Raw genomic sequence first — 16484 nt, forward strand, 5'->3', positions numbered from 1 at the left:
CTATTTATTACAATCATTTAAATGTATTATAGAGTTTTAAGTGTTTTACATGTTTTTTAGGCCATTTTATTACTCTTAACATTTTAAGTGTATGTGTCTTTAATAAATGGATGGTTGGCCTGTCATGTGACTAGACACATGACAGGAAGCAGGAAGTACAACTGTATAAGAGAGCAGCATGACAAACAAAGGACAGTCACCAAACTGTTGGATTGAGGAGTTGCTAATTTTAGAGCTCACCTTTCCATTCACCACCTGCAAACTTTGGATTACACTTTCTGTGGATTGTATATACACTGGTGGACACTCACATTGGACTTATCAACACACTGGGGTTCTTGGACTGTTTTTAGGGTATGGACAAATGAACTGTATTCTTTTAACAGAGTTTACCTGTTTTTAGGGTATGGACAAATGAACTGTATTCTTTTAACAGAGTTTACCTAGTTTTATCGTGTTGTTTTAAAGTCTTTTATGAGAACCTTGTAAATACACCAAATCTATTTAAACCAATTTTCTTTTATGTCTCATTCTTTTAACCACTAGTCATCTCTCACAGTTAAATCTGACCCCATTTTAGTCTTGTAACTCGGCTGATAAGGCCGAGTGTTACACTTTTATGGGAGACCGCCTGGGAATACCAGGTGCTGTAAGCTTTTGCCTTTTCTTTACTATTTATGTAATATGCTGGCTTTTACGGAGGCTGATCTTTAAATAGCCCACTTTTTGGAGCAGCCCTCGCTTATGGCCATACCGCGCTGAGAGCGCCCGATCTCGTCTGATCTCGGAAGCTAAGCAGCGTCGGGCCTGGTTAGTACTTGGATGGGAGACCGCCTGGGAATACCAGGTGCTGTAAGCTTTTGCCTTTTCTTCACTATTTATATAATATGCTGGATTTTACGGAGGCTGATCTTTAAATAGCCCACTTTTTGGAGCAGACCTCGCTTATGGCCATACCACCCTGAGGGCGCTAGAGAGCCAGCAGGTAGTGCTAGGTTTGCAGTGCAGAGATACTCTCTGAATCCATTTGTTTGACAATCTCTTTTCTGAAATACTTAATTTTCTTTTTGATTTTGGACTTTGGGAATTCGTTGTTGGAAAGTCAGAGTTAACCCTGATCACTTCCCCCAACAGCTTAGGCTGTGTGGGGGACTTTTTGGACTCTTCCTGGTTGAAGCATGCTGCAGATGCACATCATGGCTGCAGACAAAGAAACAGTGCAAACAACAATGATAAAAGGTAGCAATGGGAAGAATGAAGAGGACGATCAAAGAAGTGGAAAAGACAACCAAGTAGTGATTCAAAAGCAGCAGAAAACAAACAAAGTCACAGGAGATCTGCAGAGAGAAAGAGAAGAAAACAACCAAGGAGTGCAAGGAGGAACAAAAGGAAAATATAGCAAAGACCTGACATTGGAGGTGGAAGTGGAGGGAACAGAAAAGATTTCCATGATGGATTTGCTGAGGGGAGTAAAGAAGGAGTGTGGAGAGGTGATCGGCTGCAGAGTGAGAGGTGAAAGGATGTATGAACTCACAATGAAGGATGAAGAGGCAAAGCATAAACTAATGGATGGCGTGAGAGTACAAGGAGTGATGGTGCATGCAAGGGAAGTTATGAATAATGACATGGTGGTGTCTTTTATAAACTTGCCAGTATACTTAGAGGATGAGAAGATACTCTTCAAACTACAAGAGTGGGGAGTACGACCACTCTCACCAATAAAACGTCGGTTATGGCCTGGAACGGATATAGCTGATGGAACCCGGTTCTTAAAGGTTCGTTTTACGGAACAGGTATGTTCACTTCCATACTCCACAAAGTTTGAGACTCTGAGAGGCACCGAATATTTTCGCGTCATCCATGATAGACAAGTACGTGTTTGCAGACTTTGTATCAAGCCAGGGCACATATTCAGAGAGTGCCCTGAATTAAAGTGCTTCAAATGTGGTGGAGGAGGACATTATGCAAGAGATTGTGAAGAATGGATGCGATTAGAGAGAGAGCGAGTAGTTGGACAAGAAGATGATGAAAGGAGGTACAGTGATCTGACAGAGGAACAAGAGGTGGAAGTGGCTGGTGTTGTGAGCGGGGGAGGTAAAGATGGAGCTGAGGCTGGTGAAAAAAGAAGCAAAATGGAGCGGCGAGACAGAATTGGGAGCAAGGGTGAAAAGGATGGCGAGGAGGAGGAGATGGAACAGTCGGAACAGAGCGAGGAAGACAAAGGTGAAAGTAAAGTGAAAGGAAAAGGTAAAGAGGATGAAAAGAAAGAGATGGAACAGGAACTGAAAGAAAGTAAAGGTGAAGAAAATAGGAATGGGGGACAAAAAGATGGACTGAAAGCAAAGATTAAAAGACTCAGTGCAAAGAGGAAGTCTGAGACGGACGGAGAACAGAGTGAACAGATCAAGGAACCACGGGCAGGTATTTGATGCCTTATTTAATTATATGTGGTTTTGTTTTTCAATTTTATTTAGTTTTCTTTAGCTACTCTCATGGCCACTGTAACTTCAATAAATATAAATGGGTTAAGGAATAAAAGCAAGATGAAAGAGTTATTATTTACATATAGGAGTGATATAATTTGTATACAGGAGACAAATTGGGAAGAGGATAAAGTGAGAGAGATGAGAGAGGAGTGGAGAGGGGATATTTATTATAATAATGGAGCAAAAAATGCAAGAGGTGTGGCAGTACTTTTTAAAAAAGATAGTGTCAAAGGTATAAGGGAGGTATATAAAGATCAGAGGGGAAGGATCTTGGTAGTTGAATTTACATATAGAGATATAGATTTTAGATTAATAAATATATACGTTCCGAATATAGAAGTAGATAGGAGGGAAATATTGGAAGAATTAAAAGAATTAGTTGTGGGGAAATGTATTGTAGTGGGGGATTTTAATATAAAATGTAGCAGATTAGATGTGGGCAAGGGCGTAAAATTTAGATGGGAGAAATCTAGGGGAATGTTGATGGAGATAATGAGAGAGAAGGGGTTAATAGATGTGTGGAGGTATGAAAATCCAGAAAAAAGAGAATTTACTAGGAGGCAATTAAAAGAAGGTATATTAAAACAGAGTAGAATAGATTTAGTGTTAGTTAAGGAGGAAATCATTAGATACATAGATGGGACAAGGCATCAAGGAAATAGTTTAAGTGATCATGATGGTGTTAGGTTCAGAATTAAGATAGGGAGTGAGGAGGTAGGAGGAGGGATGTGGATATTGAATGCAGGATACATTGGAGAGGAAGAATATGAGATACAGATGAAGGATCTAATAAATAGAGAAAATGAGAAGATAGATGAGTATAAAAGAGAGGGAGGATTAGATGACAGAATAGGGGAAAGATGGGAGAAAATGAAAGACCAGATTAAGTTCATCAGTATAAAATATAGTAAGAAAAGATGGGAAAAGATGAAGAAGGAAGAAGAGTTGCTGAAAGAAAGATTGAGGGAAGAATTAAACAAGGCTGAAGATGAAGAAGGATATAGTATGGAAAAATATATAGAGGCTAAGATAGCACTGGAGAAATTTGAGAGGGAGAAATGTAGAGGAGCAATTCTAAGAAGTAGGGCAAAATATGCATTAGAAGGTGAGAAATGTACAGGGTATTTCTTAGGGCTAGAGAAAAGGAGACAAAGTAAAACATATATAAACGAAATAAATACAAAGGAAGGCAAAACAACAAAAGACTACGTAGAGATTTTGGAGAGAGTGCAAGAATTCTATGAAGATTTATACAAGAGGGGAGGAGCAGATGAGAAAATCATAGAGGAAGTATTAGAAAGTGTAGGGAATATTCTAAGTGAGGAAGATAGGGAATGGTGTGATAAGGATATAGAGGAAGAGGAGGTGAAAGAGGCAATAGGGGGGTTGAAAAATGGAAAAAGTCCGGGGAGTGATGGGATCGGTATTGAATGGTATAAAACATATAAGGAAGGGGTAGCACCAATTCTAGTTGAAGTTTTTAAGGGGATAGAAAGAACAGGAGTAGTGCAAGATAGAATGGTGGAGGGAGTGATAGCTTTAGTGTATAAGAAGGGAAATAGATTAGATATGGAGAACTATAGACCAATCAGTCTATTAAATGTGGATTATAAAATACTGACTAAAGTTTTAGCGAATAGAGTGAAAAGAGTGATAGGAAGTATAGTTCAACCAACACAGAGTTACAGTATACCAGGCAGGGATATAGCGGACACGATAGGGACCGTTAGGGATGTTATGGAGCATATGAAACGAGATGAGAAGGGAGGGATAGTATTAGGGATTGATTGGAATAAAGCTTTTGATAGAGTGGAACACAAATATTTATTTAGGGTATTAGAGAAGTTTGGATTTGGGGTGAAAGTGATAGGATGGATAAGAAGACTATATGAAAAAGCAAAAAGTTGCATAAAAATAAATGGAGTGCTAACAGACAAGTTCGATGTAGGAAGATCAGTAAGACAGGGATGTCCCCTGTATGCATTATTGTATGCCATTTCAGTAGAGCCTCTAGCTACTTTAATTAAGAGAGATAAAAGAGTAGTGGGCATTGAGTTGCCATATGGAGGGATGTGTACTATAAACCAATATGCAGATGATACTACAATCACAGTGAGAGAAGGAAACAGTGTAAAAAGAGTTTTAGAGATAGTGAAGAGGTATGGGAAGGCATCAGGGGCAAAAATAAATATGGAGAAATCAGAACTAATGTATATAGGGGAGGTAGAGAGAGTAGAGGTAGGGTTAAGAGTGGAGGAAAGATATGTGAAAGTATTAGGGGTATATTTAGGGGTGCAAAGCAAAGAGGCAAGAGATGTGACTTGGACCGGGGTGATTAACAAAATAAGAACAGTATGTGCAGCATGGAAAGGGAGAAAATTGAAATTAAATGGGAAAGTAATAGTGGTAAATAGCCTGTTATTGTCAGTATGTGTGTATGTGATGAGTGTAATGGAAATGCCAGGGTGGGTGTTGAATGAATTGAATAAAATTGTAGGTGATTTTATATGGGGCGGCAAAGGGGTGAAAATTGCACAGAAAACATTGGTGGGTAAGAGATGGGAAGGGGGTTTAAACTTGATGGACTTAGAAACAAAAAGAGCCGCAATGAGAATAAAAACGGTAATAAAATATATGGGAGGGAGATGGGATTATGGATGGAAGGAGTTCTTAAGAAAGTATGTTGATGACGTGGGAGGAATAGGAGATAATGGTTGGTACATGGGCTTCAAGCAATCAATGACGGGAGGAATACCAGAAATATATCGGGAGGTTTTAGAGGCATGGAGGCATTTCCTACCCAAATTAGAGTATGAGTGTGAAGATATAAATGTGATTAAAAATCTGCCACTATTTCTGAATGAAAAAATTAAGTATAAAAATAAAACATTGTATGAACATAAATTTATAGAAGGGGGCATAAAACAAGTAAAGGATATAATGTACGAAGTTATTCCAGGATTTCTTAGAGATAACTGCATTTATGATTCTGTGTGTGATTTAGATGGAATGGAGAATAGAGAGAAAGTGAATACAATATATGACAAAATTAAAACAAGCATACCCTTGCAATGGACTAAGGTGATTAAAAGTGAATGTGTCTCTAAAGAAGAGCAATGTATGCCAGAGATGTATGTGCATGATAATGGTGAAAAGTACAAAATTAAGAATATGAGTGTAAAGAATGTATACAGGAGATTAATCGGTGATGTTATAAAAGAACCAGCGGCAGAAAAAGTGTGGAAGAAAGTGTTTGAGGATCTGGATGTGAAAAAAATCTGGTCAAACCTAAATATAAAATACAACAGTATTGATTGTGAGAACAATGACTTTCTGATAAGACATAATAGAATTTACACGAATGTGGTGTTAAATAAAATAAACAATGATGTCAATGTGATGTGTGATGTGTGTGATAATGGCCATGAGAGTTTTTTACATTATTTTCTGAGATGTGAAGCTTTGGTTGGTTTCTTTGATTTTCTTAAAAGTATATTAATAGAAAACTGGGGTGTGCAAGTGAAGTCAGAGGAGGAATGGGGGAAAATATTTTTGTTTGGAATTGTTGGGAAAAGAAAAAAAAGGGATATCTGTCTAATTAATTTTCTTTTAAGTCATGCTAGACTAGCAGTGGTTCTAAGAAGGAACTATGCACATTTTGAGGGTAGGACGATGAAAGTTAAAGATATATTTAAGTTAATAACACAAAGAGATGTGGAGTTGATTTGTAAGTTTGGAGAGAAAAAGGCAAAAGAATTTTTTATAGACACAAATAAGTTCATATATCAAGATGTGGGTGGGAAAATCTGCTTTAATTGGTAGGAAGCAATCATTTGATTTGAGAAGGGTAGTAGACATATCTCTTGTATATTTCATTTATGTATCTGTATTTTCCTTTTTTTGTGCAAAATAATGGATGTCAATTGAAAGATGACTCATATGAATGTAACAAATTGTGTTGAGTGAGTGTGAATGTGATGGAAAACTGTAATTGAAAATTTGTGAATTGAAAAAAAAAAAAGATAAAAAAAAAAAAAAAAGAGAGCGCCCGATCTCGTCTGATCTCGGAAGCTATGCAGCGTCGGGCCTGGTTAGTACTTGGATGGGAGACCGCCTGGGAATACCAGGTGCTGTAAGCTTTTGCCTTTTCTTCACTATTTATATAATATGCTGGCTTTTAGAAAGACGTGTTTTACCGCTCTATTTATTACAATCATTTAAATGTATTATAGAGTTTTAAGTGTTTTACATGTTTTTTAGGCCATTTTATTACTCTTAACATTTTAAGTGTATGTGTCTTTAATAAATGGATGGTTGGCCTGTCATGTGACTAGACACATGACAGGAAGCAGGAAGTACAACTGTATAAGAGAGCAGCATGACAAACAAAGGACAGTCACCAAACTGTTGGATTGAGGAGTTGCTAATTTTAGAGCTCACCTTTCCATTCACCACCTGCAAACTTTGGATTACACTTTCTGTGGATTGTATATACACTGGTGGACACTCACATTGGACTTATCAACACACTGGGGTTCTTGGACTGTTTTTAGGGTATGGACAAATGAACTGTATTCTTTTAACAGAGTTTACCTGTTTTTAGGGTATGGACAAATGAACTGTATTCTTTTAACAGAGTTAACCTAGTTTTATCGTGTTGTTTTAAAGTCTTTTATGTGAACCTTGTAAATACACCAAATCTATTTAAACCAATTTTCTTTTATGTCTCATTCTTTTAACCACTAGTCATCTCTCACAGTTAAATCTGACCCCATTTTAGTCTTGTAACTCGGCTGATAAGGCCGATTGTTACACTTTTATGGGAGACCGCCTGGGAATACCAGGTGCTGTAAGCTTTTGCCTTTTCTTCACTATTTATATAATATGCTGGCTTTTACGGAGGCTGATCTTTAAATAGCCCACTTTTTGGAGCAGCCCTCGCTTATGGCCATACCGCGCTGAGAGCGCCCGATCTCGTCTGATCTCGGAAGCTAAGCAGCGTCGGGCCTGGTTAGTACTTGGATGGGAGACCGCCTGGGAATACCAGGTGCTGTAAGCTTTTGCCTTTTCTTCACTATTTATATAATATGCTGGCTTTTACGGAGGCTGATCTTTAAATAGCCCACTTTTTGGAGCAGCCCTCGCTTATGGCCATACCGCGCTGAGAGCGCCCGATCTCGTCTGATCTCGGAAGCTATGCAGCGTCGGGCCTGGTTAGTACTTGGATGGGAGACCGCCTGGGAATACCAGGTGCTGTAAGCTTTTGCCTTTTCTTCACTATTTATATAATATGCTGGCTTTTAGAAAGACGTGTTTTACCGCTCTATTTATTACAATCATTTAAATGTATTATAGAGTTTTAAGTGTTTTACATGTTTTTTAGGCCATTTTATTACTCTTAACATTTTAAGTGTATGTGTCTTTAATAAATGGATGGTTGGCCTGTCATGTGACTAGACACATGACAGGAAGCAGGAAGTACAACTGTATAAGAGAGCAGCATGACAAACAAAGGACAGTCACCAAACTGTTGGATTGAGGAGTTGCTAATTTTAGAGCTCACCTTTCCATTCACCACCTGCAAACTTTGGATTACACTTTCTGTGGATTGTATATACACTGGTGGACACTCACATTGGACTTATCAACACACTGGGGTTCTTGGACTGTTTTTAGGGTATGGACAAATGAACTGTATTCTTTTAACAGAGTTTACCTGTTTTTAGGGTATGGACAAATGAACTGTATTCTTTTAACAGAGTTAACCTAGTTTTATCGTGTTGTTTTAAAGTCTTTTATGTGAACCTTGTAAATACACCAAATCTAATTAAAACCAATTTTCTTTTATGTCTCATTCTTTTAACCACTAGTCATCTCTCACAGTTAAATCTGACCCCATTTTAGTCTTGTAACTCGGCTGATAAGGCCGATTGTTACACTTTTATGGGAGACCGCCTGGGAATACCAGGTGCTGTAAGCTTTTGCCTTTTCTTCACTATTTATATAATATGCTGGCTTTTACGGAGGCTGATCTTTAAATAGCCCACTTTTTGGAGCAGCCCTCGCTTGTGGCCATACCGCGCTGAGAGCGCCCGATCTCGTCTGATCTCGGAAGCTAAGCAGCGTCGGGCCTGGTTAGTACTTGGATGGGAGACCGCCTGGGAATACCAGGTGCTGTAAGCTTTTGCCTTTTCTTCACTATTTATATAATATGCTGGCTTTTAGAAAGACGTGTTTTACCGCTCTATTTATTACAATCATTTAAATGTATTATAGAGTTTTAAGTGTTTTACATGTTTTTTAGGCCATTTTATTACTCTTAACATTTTAAGTGTATGTGTCTTTAATAAATGGATGGTTGGCCTGTCATGTGACTAGACACATGACAGGAAGCAGGAAGTACAACTGTATAAGAGAGCAGCATGACAAACAAAGGACAGTCACCAAACTGTTGGATTGAGGAGTTGCTAATTTTAGAGCTCACCTTTCCATTCACCACCTGCAAACTTTGGATTACACTTTCTGTGGTTTGTATATACACTGGTGGACACTCACATTGGACTTATCAACACACTGGGGTTCTTGGACTGTTTTTAGGGTATGGACAAATGAACTGTATTCTTTTAACAGAGTTTACCTGTTTTTAGGGTATGGACAAATGAACTGTATTCTTTTAACAGAGTTTACCTAGTTTTATCGTGTTGTTTTAAAGTCTTTTATGTGAACCTTGTAAATACACCAAATCTATTTAAACCAATTTTCTTTTATGTCTCATTCTTTTAACCACTAGTCATCTCTCACAGTTAAATCTGACCCCATTTTAGTCTTGTAACTCGGCTGATAAGGCAGATTGTTACACTTTTATGGGAGACCGCCTGGGAATACCAGGTGCTGTAAGCTTTTGCCTTTTCTTCACTATTTATATAATATGCTGGCTTTTACGGAGGCTGATCTTTAAATAGCCCACTTTTTGGAGCAGCCCTCGCTTATGGCCATACCGCGCTGAGAGCGCCCGATCTCGTCTGATCTCGGAAGCTAAGCAGCGTCGGGCCTGGTTAGTACTTGGATGGGAGACCGCCTGGGAATACCAGGTGCTGTAAGCTTTTGCCTTTTCTTCACTATTTATATAATATGCTGGCTTTTACGGAGGCTGATCTTTAAATAGCCCACTTTTTGGAGCAGCCCTCGCTTATGGCCATACCACGCTGAGAGCGCCCGATCTTGTCTGATCTCGGAAGCTAAGCAGCGTCGGGCCTGGTTAGTACTTGGATGGGAGACCGCCTGGGAATACCAGGTGCTGTAAGCTTTTGCCTTTTCTTCACTATTTATATAATATGCTGGCTTTTACGGAGGCTGATCTTTAAATAGCCCACTTTTTGGAGCAGCCCTCGCTTATGGCCATACCGCGCTGAGAGCGCCCGATCTCGTCTGATCTCGGAAGCTAAGCAGCGTCGGGCCTGGTTAGTACTTGGATGGGAGACCGCCTGGGAATACCAGGTGCTGTAAGCTTTTGCCTTTTCTTCACTATTTATATAAAGACGTGTTTTACCGCTCTATTTATTACAATCATTTAAATGTATTATAGAGTTTTAAGTGTTTTACATGTTTTTTAGGCCATTTTATTACTCTTAACATTTTAAGTGTATGTGTCTTTAATAAATGGATGGTTGGCCTGTCATGTGACTAGACACATGACAGGAAGCAGGAAGTACAACTGTATAAGAGAGCAGCATGACAAACAAAGGACAGTCACCAAACTGTTGGATTGAGGAGTTGCTAATTTTAGAGCTCACCTTTCCATTCACCACCTGCAAACTTTGGATTACACTTTCTGTGGATTGTATATACACTGGTGGACACTCACATTGGACTTATCAACACACTGGGGTTCTTGGACTGTTTTTAGGGTATGGACAAATGAACTGTATTCTTTTAACAGAGTTTACCTGTTTTTAGGGTATGGACAAATGAACTGTATTCTTTTAACAGAGTTTACCTAGTTTTATCGTGTTGTTTTAAAGTCTTTTATGTGAACCTTGTAAATACACCAAATCTATTTAAACCAATTTTCTTTTATGTCTCATTCTTTTAACCACTAGTCATCTCTCACAGTTAAATCTGACCCCATTTTAGTCTTGTAACTCGGCTGATAAGGCCGAGTGTTACACTTTTATGGGAGACCGCCTGGGAATACCAGGTGCTGTAAGCTTTTGCCTTTTCTTTACTATTTATGTAATATGCTGGCTTTTACGGAGGCTGATCTTTAAATAGCCCACTTTTTGGAGCAGCCCTCGCTTATGGCCATACCGCGCTGAGAGCGCCCGATCTCGTCTGATCTCGGAAGCTAAGCAGCGTCGGGCCTGGTTAGTACTTGGATGGGAGACCGCCTGGGAATACCAGGTGCTGTAAGCTTTTGCCTTTTCTTCACTATTTATATAATATGCTGGCTTTTACGGAGGCTGATCTTTAAATAGCCCACTTTTTGGAGCAGCCCTCGCTTATGGCCATACAGCGCTGAGAGCGCCCGATCTCGTCTGATCTCGGAAGCTAAGCAGCGTCGGGCTTGGTTAGTACTTGGATGGGAGACCGCCTGGGAATACCAGGTGCTGTAAGCTTTTGCCTTTTCTTCACTATTTATATAATATGCTGGCTTTTAGAAAGACGTGTTTTACCGCTCTATTTATTACAATCATTTAAATATATTATAGAGTTTTAAGTGTTTTACATGTTTTTTAGGCCATTTTATTACTCTTAACATTTTAAGTGTATGTGTCTTTAATAAATGGATGGTTGGCCTGTCATGTGACTAGACACATGACAGGAAGCAGGAAGTAGAACTGCATAAGAGAGCAGCATTCCAAACAACGGACAGTCACCAAACTGTTGGATTGAGGAGTTGCTAATCTTAGAGCTCAACTTTCCATTCACCACCTGCAAACTTTGGATTAAACTTTCTGTGGATTGTACATGCACTGGTGGACACTCACGTTGGACTTATCAACACACTGGGATTCTTGGACTGTTTTAGGGTATGGACAAATGAACTGTATTCTTTTAACAGAGTTTGCCTAGTTTTATCGTGTTGTTTTAAAGTCTTTTATGTGAACCTTGTAAATACACAAAATCTATTTAAACCAATCTTCTTTTATGTCTCATTCTTTTAACCACTAGTCATCTCTCACAGTTAAATCTGACCCCATTTTAGTCTTGTAACTCGGCTGATAAGGCCGATTGTTACACTTGGATGGGAGACCGCCAGGAAATACCAGGTGCTGTAAGCTTTTGCCTTTTCTTCACTATTTATATAATATGCTGGCTTTTACGGAGGCTGATCTTTAAATAGCCCACTTTTTGGAGCAACCCTCGCTTACGGCCATACCGCGCTGAGAGCGCCCGATCTCGTCTGATCTCGGAAGCTAAGCCGCGTGGGGCCTGGTTAGTACTTGGATGGGAGACCTCCTGGTAATACCAGGTGCTGTAAGCTTTTGCCTTTTCTGCACTATTTATATAATATGCTGGCTTTTACGGAGGCTGATCTTTAAATAGCCCACTTTTTGGAGCAACCCTCGCTTACGGCCATACCGCGCTGAGAGCGCCCGATCTCGTCTGATCTCGGAAGCTAAGCCGCGTCGGGCCTGTTTAGTACTTGGATGGGAGACCGCCTGGGAATACCAGGTGCTGTAAGCTTTTGCCTTTTCTTCACTATTTATATAATATGCTGGCTTTTAGAAAGACGTGTTTTAGCGCTCTATTTATTACAATAATTTAAATGTATTATAGAGTTTTAAGTGTTTTACATGTTTTTTAGGCCATTTTATTACTCTTAACATTTTAAGTGTATGTGTCTTTCATAAATGGATGGTTGGCCTGTCATGTGACTAGACACATGACAGGAAGCAGGAAGTAGAACTGCATAAGAGAGCAGCATTACAAACAATGGACAGTCACCAAACTGTTGGATTGAGGAGTTGCTAATCTTAGAGCTCACCTTTCCATTCACCACCTGCAAATTTTGGATTAAACTTTCTGTTGATTGTACATGCACTGGTGGACACTCACGTTGGACTTATCAACACACTGGGATTCTTGGACTGTTTTAGGGTATGGACAAAAGAACTGTATTCTTTTAACAGAGTTTACCTAGTTTTATCGTGTTGTTTTAAAGTCTTTTATGTGAACCTTGTAAATACACCAAATCTATTTGAACCAATCTTCTTTTGTCTCATTCTTTTAACCACTAGTCATCTCTCACAGTTAAATCTGACCCCATTTTCGTCTTGTAACTCGGCTGATAAGGCCGATTGTTACACTTGGATGGGAGACCGCCAGGGAGTACCAGGTGCTGTAATCAGCCGAGTTACAAGACTAAAATGGGGTCAGATTTAACTGTGAGAGATGACTAGTGGTTAAAAGAAAGAGACATAAAAGAAGATTGGTTCAAATAGATTTCAGGTGCTGGAAGCTTTTGCCTTTTCTTCACTATTTATATAATATGCTGGTTTTTAGAAAGACGTGTTTTACCGCTCTATTTATTACAATCATTTAAATGTATTATAGAGTTTTAAGTGTTTTACATGTTTTTTAGGCCATTTTATTACTCTTAACATTTTAAGTGTATGTGTCTTTCATAAATGGATGGTTGGCCTGTCATGTGACTAGACACATGACAGGAAGCAGGAAGTAGAACTGCATAAGAGAGCAGCATTACAAACAATGGACAGTCACCAAACTGTTGGATTGAGGAGTTGCTAATCTTAGAGCTCACCTTTCCATTCACCACCTGCAAATTTTGGATTAAACTTTCTGTTGATTGTACATGCACTGGTGGACACTCACGTTGGACTTATCAACACACTGGGATTCTTGGACTGTTTTAGGGTATGGACAAAAGAACTGTATTCTTTTAACAGAGTTTACCTAGTTTTATCGTGTTGTTTTAAAGTCTTTTATGTGAACCTTGTAAATACACCAAATCTATTTGAACCAATCTTCTTTTGTCTCATTCTTTTAACCACTAGTCATCTCTCACAGTTAAATCTGACCCCATTTTCGTCTTGTAACTCGGCTGATAAGGCCGATTGTTACACTTGGATGGGAGACCGCCAGGGAGTACCAGGTGCTGTAATCAGCCGAGTTACAAGACTAAAATGGGGTCAGATTTAACTGTGAGAGATGACTAGTGGTTAAAAGAAAGAGACATAAAAGAAGATTGGTTCAAATAGATTTCAGGTGCTGTAAGCTTTTGCCTTTTCTTCACTATTTATATAATATGCTGGTTTTTAGAAAGACGTGTTTTACCGCTCTATTTATTACAATCATTTAAATGTATTATAGAGTTTTAAGTGTTTTACATGTTTTTTAGGCCATTTTATTACTCTTAACATTTTAAGTGTATGTGTCTTTCATAAATGGATGGTTGGCCTGTCATGTGACTAGACACATGACAGGAAGCAGGAAGTAGAACTGCATAAGAGAGCAGCATTCCAAACAACGGAGAGTCACCAAACTGTTGGATTGAGGAGTTGCTAATCTTAGAGCTCACCTTTCCATTCACCACCTGCAAACTTTGGATTAAACTTTCTGTGGATTGTACATGCACTGGTGGACACTCACGTTGGACTTATCAACACACTGGGATTCTTGGACTGTTTTAGGGTATGGACAAATGAACTGTATTCTTTTAACAGAGTTTGCCTAGTTTTATCGTGCTGTTTTAAAGTCTTTTATGTGAACCTTGTAAATACACAAAATCTATTTAAACCAATCTTCTTTTATGTCTCATTCTTTTAACCACTAGTCATCTCTCACAGTTAAATCTGACCCCACTTTAGACTTGTAACTCGGCTGATGAGGCCGATTGTTACACTTGGATTGGAGACCGCCAGGAAATACCAGGTGCTGTAAGCTTTTGCCTTTTCTTCACTATTTATATAATATGCTGGCTTTTACGGAGGCTGATCTTTAAATAGCCCACTTTTTGGAGCAATCCTCACTTACGGCCATACCGCGCTGAGAGCGCCCGATCTCGTCTGATCTCGGAAGCTAAGCCGCGTGGGGCCTGGTTAGTACTTGGATGGGAGACCTCCTGGTAATACCAGGTGCTGTAAGCTTTTGCCTTTTCTTCACTATTTATATAATATGCTGGCTTTTACGGAGGCTGATCTTTAAATAGCCCACTTTTTGGAGCAACCCTCGCTTACGGCCATACCGCGCTGAGAGCGCCCGATCTCGTCTGATCTCGGAAGCTAAGTCGCGTCGGGCCTGTTTAGTACTTGGATGGTAGACCGCCTGGGAATACCAGGTGCTGTAAGCTTTTGCCTTTTCTTCACTATTTATATAATATGCTGGCTTTTAGAAAGACGTGTTTTAGCGCTCTATTTATTACAATAATTTAAATGTATTATAGAGTTTTAAGTGTTTTACATGTTTTTTAGGCCATTTTATTACTCTTAACATTTTAAGTGTATGTGTCTTTCATAAATGGATGGTTGGCCTGTCATGTGACTAGACACATGACAGGAAGCAGGAAGTAGAACTGCATAAGAGAGCAGCATTACAAACAATGGACAGTCACCAAACTGTTGGATTGAGGAGTTGCTAATCTTAGAGCTCACCTTTCCATTCACCACCTGCAAATTTTGGATTAAACTTTCTGTTGATTGTACATGCACTGGTGGACACTCACGTTGGACTTATCAACACACTGGGATTCTTGGACTGTTTTAGGGTATGGACAAAAGAACTGTATTCTTTTAACAGAGTTTACCTAGTTTTATCGTGTTGTTTTAAAGTCTTTTATGTGAACCTTGTAAATACACCAAATCTATTTGAACCAATCTTCTTTTGTCTCATTCTTTTAACCACTAGTCATCTCTCACAGTTAAATCTGACCCCATTTTCGTCTTGTAACTCGGCTGATAAGGCCGATTGTTACACTTGGATGGGAGACCGCCAGGGAGTACCAGGTGCTGTAATCAGCCGAGTTACAAGACTAAAATGGGGTCAGATTTAACTGTGAGAGATGACTAGTGGTTAAAAGAAAGAGACATAAAAGAAGATTGGTTCAAATAGATTTCAGGTGCTGTAAGCTTTTGCCTTTTCTTCACTATTTATATAATATGCTGGTTTTTAGAAAGACGTGTTTTACCGCTCTATTTATTACAATCATTTAAATGTATTATAGAGTTTTAAGTGTTTTACATGTTTTTTAGGCCATTTTATTACTCTTAACATTTTAAGTGTATGTGTCTTTCATAAATGGATGGTTGGCCTGTCATGTGACTAGACACATGACAGGAAGCAGGAAGTAGAACTGCATAAGAGAGCAGCATTCCAAACAACGGACAGTCACCAAACTGTTGGATTGAGGAGTTGCTAATCTTAGAGCTCACCTTTCCATTCACCACCTGCAAACTTTGGATTAAACTTTCTGTGGATTGTACATGCACTGGTGGACACTCACATTGGACTTATCAACACACTGGGATTCTTGGACTGTTTTAGGGTATGGACATATGAACTGTATTCTTTTAACAGAGTTTACCTAGTTTTATCGTGTTGTTTTAAAGTCTTTTATGTGAACCTTGTAAATACACCAAATCTATTTAAACCAATCTTCTTTTATGTCTCATTCTTTTAACCACTAGTCATCTCTCACAGTTAAATCTGACCCCACTTTAGACTTGTAACTCGACTGATGAGGCCGATTGTTACACTTGGATTGGAGACCGCCAGGAAATACCAGGTGCTGTAAGCTTTTGCCTTTTCTTCACTATTTATATAATATGCTGGCTTTTACGGAGGCTGATCTTTAAATAGCCCACTTTTTGGAGCAATCCTCACTTACGGCCATACCGCGCTGAGAGCGCCCGATCTCGTCTGATCTCGGAAGCTAAGCCGCGTGGGGCCTGGTTAGTACTTGGATGGGAGACCTCCTGGTAATACCAGGTGCTGTAAGCTTTTGCCTTTTCTGCACTATTTATATAATATGCTGGCTTT

The 16484-nt window shown here is 39.1% G+C and overlaps 14 non-coding genes across 14 annotated transcripts; all 14 read left to right on the forward strand.

Annotated features, from left to right (window-relative positions):
- The first annotated feature begins 740 nt into the window (after positions 1-740).
- Positions 741-859, forward strand: LOC141293989 (5S ribosomal RNA). Its single transcript, XR_012340856.1, has one exon. It is a non-coding gene; the product is annotated as a 5S ribosomal RNA (ribosomal RNA).
- Positions 860-7426: 6567 nt separating this feature from the next.
- On the forward strand, positions 7427-7545 carry LOC141293994 (5S ribosomal RNA). The gene has a single exon (XR_012340857.1). It is a non-coding gene; the product is annotated as a 5S ribosomal RNA (ribosomal RNA).
- Positions 7546-7629: 84 nt separating this feature from the next.
- Positions 7630-7748, forward strand: LOC141317725 (5S ribosomal RNA). Its single transcript, XR_012352086.1, has one exon. It is a non-coding gene; the product is annotated as a 5S ribosomal RNA (ribosomal RNA).
- Positions 7749-8550: 802 nt separating this feature from the next.
- Positions 8551-8669, forward strand: LOC141297060 (5S ribosomal RNA). The gene has a single exon (XR_012341326.1). It is a non-coding gene; the product is annotated as a 5S ribosomal RNA (ribosomal RNA).
- Positions 8670-9470: 801 nt separating this feature from the next.
- LOC141294001 (5S ribosomal RNA) lies at positions 9471-9589 on the forward strand. The gene has a single exon (XR_012340858.1). It is a non-coding gene; the product is annotated as a 5S ribosomal RNA (ribosomal RNA).
- An 84-nt stretch (positions 9590-9673) lies between these two features.
- On the forward strand, positions 9674-9792 carry LOC141315116 (5S ribosomal RNA). The gene has a single exon (XR_012350664.1). It is a non-coding gene; the product is annotated as a 5S ribosomal RNA (ribosomal RNA).
- Positions 9793-9876: 84 nt separating this feature from the next.
- Positions 9877-9995, forward strand: LOC141294008 (5S ribosomal RNA). The gene has a single exon (XR_012340859.1). It is a non-coding gene; the product is annotated as a 5S ribosomal RNA (ribosomal RNA).
- Positions 9996-10779: 784 nt separating this feature from the next.
- On the forward strand, positions 10780-10898 carry LOC141294016 (5S ribosomal RNA). The gene has a single exon (XR_012340860.1). It is a non-coding gene; the product is annotated as a 5S ribosomal RNA (ribosomal RNA).
- An 84-nt stretch (positions 10899-10982) lies between these two features.
- Positions 10983-11101, forward strand: LOC141318824 (5S ribosomal RNA). The gene has a single exon (XR_012353117.1). It is a non-coding gene; the product is annotated as a 5S ribosomal RNA (ribosomal RNA).
- A 750-nt stretch (positions 11102-11851) lies between these two features.
- Positions 11852-11970, forward strand: LOC141318825 (5S ribosomal RNA). Its single transcript, XR_012353118.1, has one exon. It is a non-coding gene; the product is annotated as a 5S ribosomal RNA (ribosomal RNA).
- Positions 11971-12054: 84 nt separating this feature from the next.
- Positions 12055-12173, forward strand: LOC141317595 (5S ribosomal RNA). The gene has a single exon (XR_012351965.1). It is a non-coding gene; the product is annotated as a 5S ribosomal RNA (ribosomal RNA).
- A 2304-nt stretch (positions 12174-14477) lies between these two features.
- Positions 14478-14596, forward strand: LOC141319146 (5S ribosomal RNA). Its single transcript, XR_012353419.1, has one exon. It is a non-coding gene; the product is annotated as a 5S ribosomal RNA (ribosomal RNA).
- Positions 14597-14680: 84 nt separating this feature from the next.
- Positions 14681-14799, forward strand: LOC141319133 (5S ribosomal RNA). The gene has a single exon (XR_012353407.1). It is a non-coding gene; the product is annotated as a 5S ribosomal RNA (ribosomal RNA).
- Positions 14800-16326: 1527 nt separating this feature from the next.
- On the forward strand, positions 16327-16445 carry LOC141319147 (5S ribosomal RNA). The gene has a single exon (XR_012353420.1). It is a non-coding gene; the product is annotated as a 5S ribosomal RNA (ribosomal RNA).
- The last annotated feature ends 39 nt before the right edge of the window (positions 16446-16484 follow it).

The sequence above is a fragment of the Garra rufa genome, chromosome 1, assembly GCF_049309525.1.
Source record: "Garra rufa chromosome 1, GarRuf1.0, whole genome shotgun sequence".
NCBI classification, from domain to species: domain Eukaryota; kingdom Metazoa; phylum Chordata; class Actinopteri; order Cypriniformes; family Cyprinidae; genus Garra; species Garra rufa.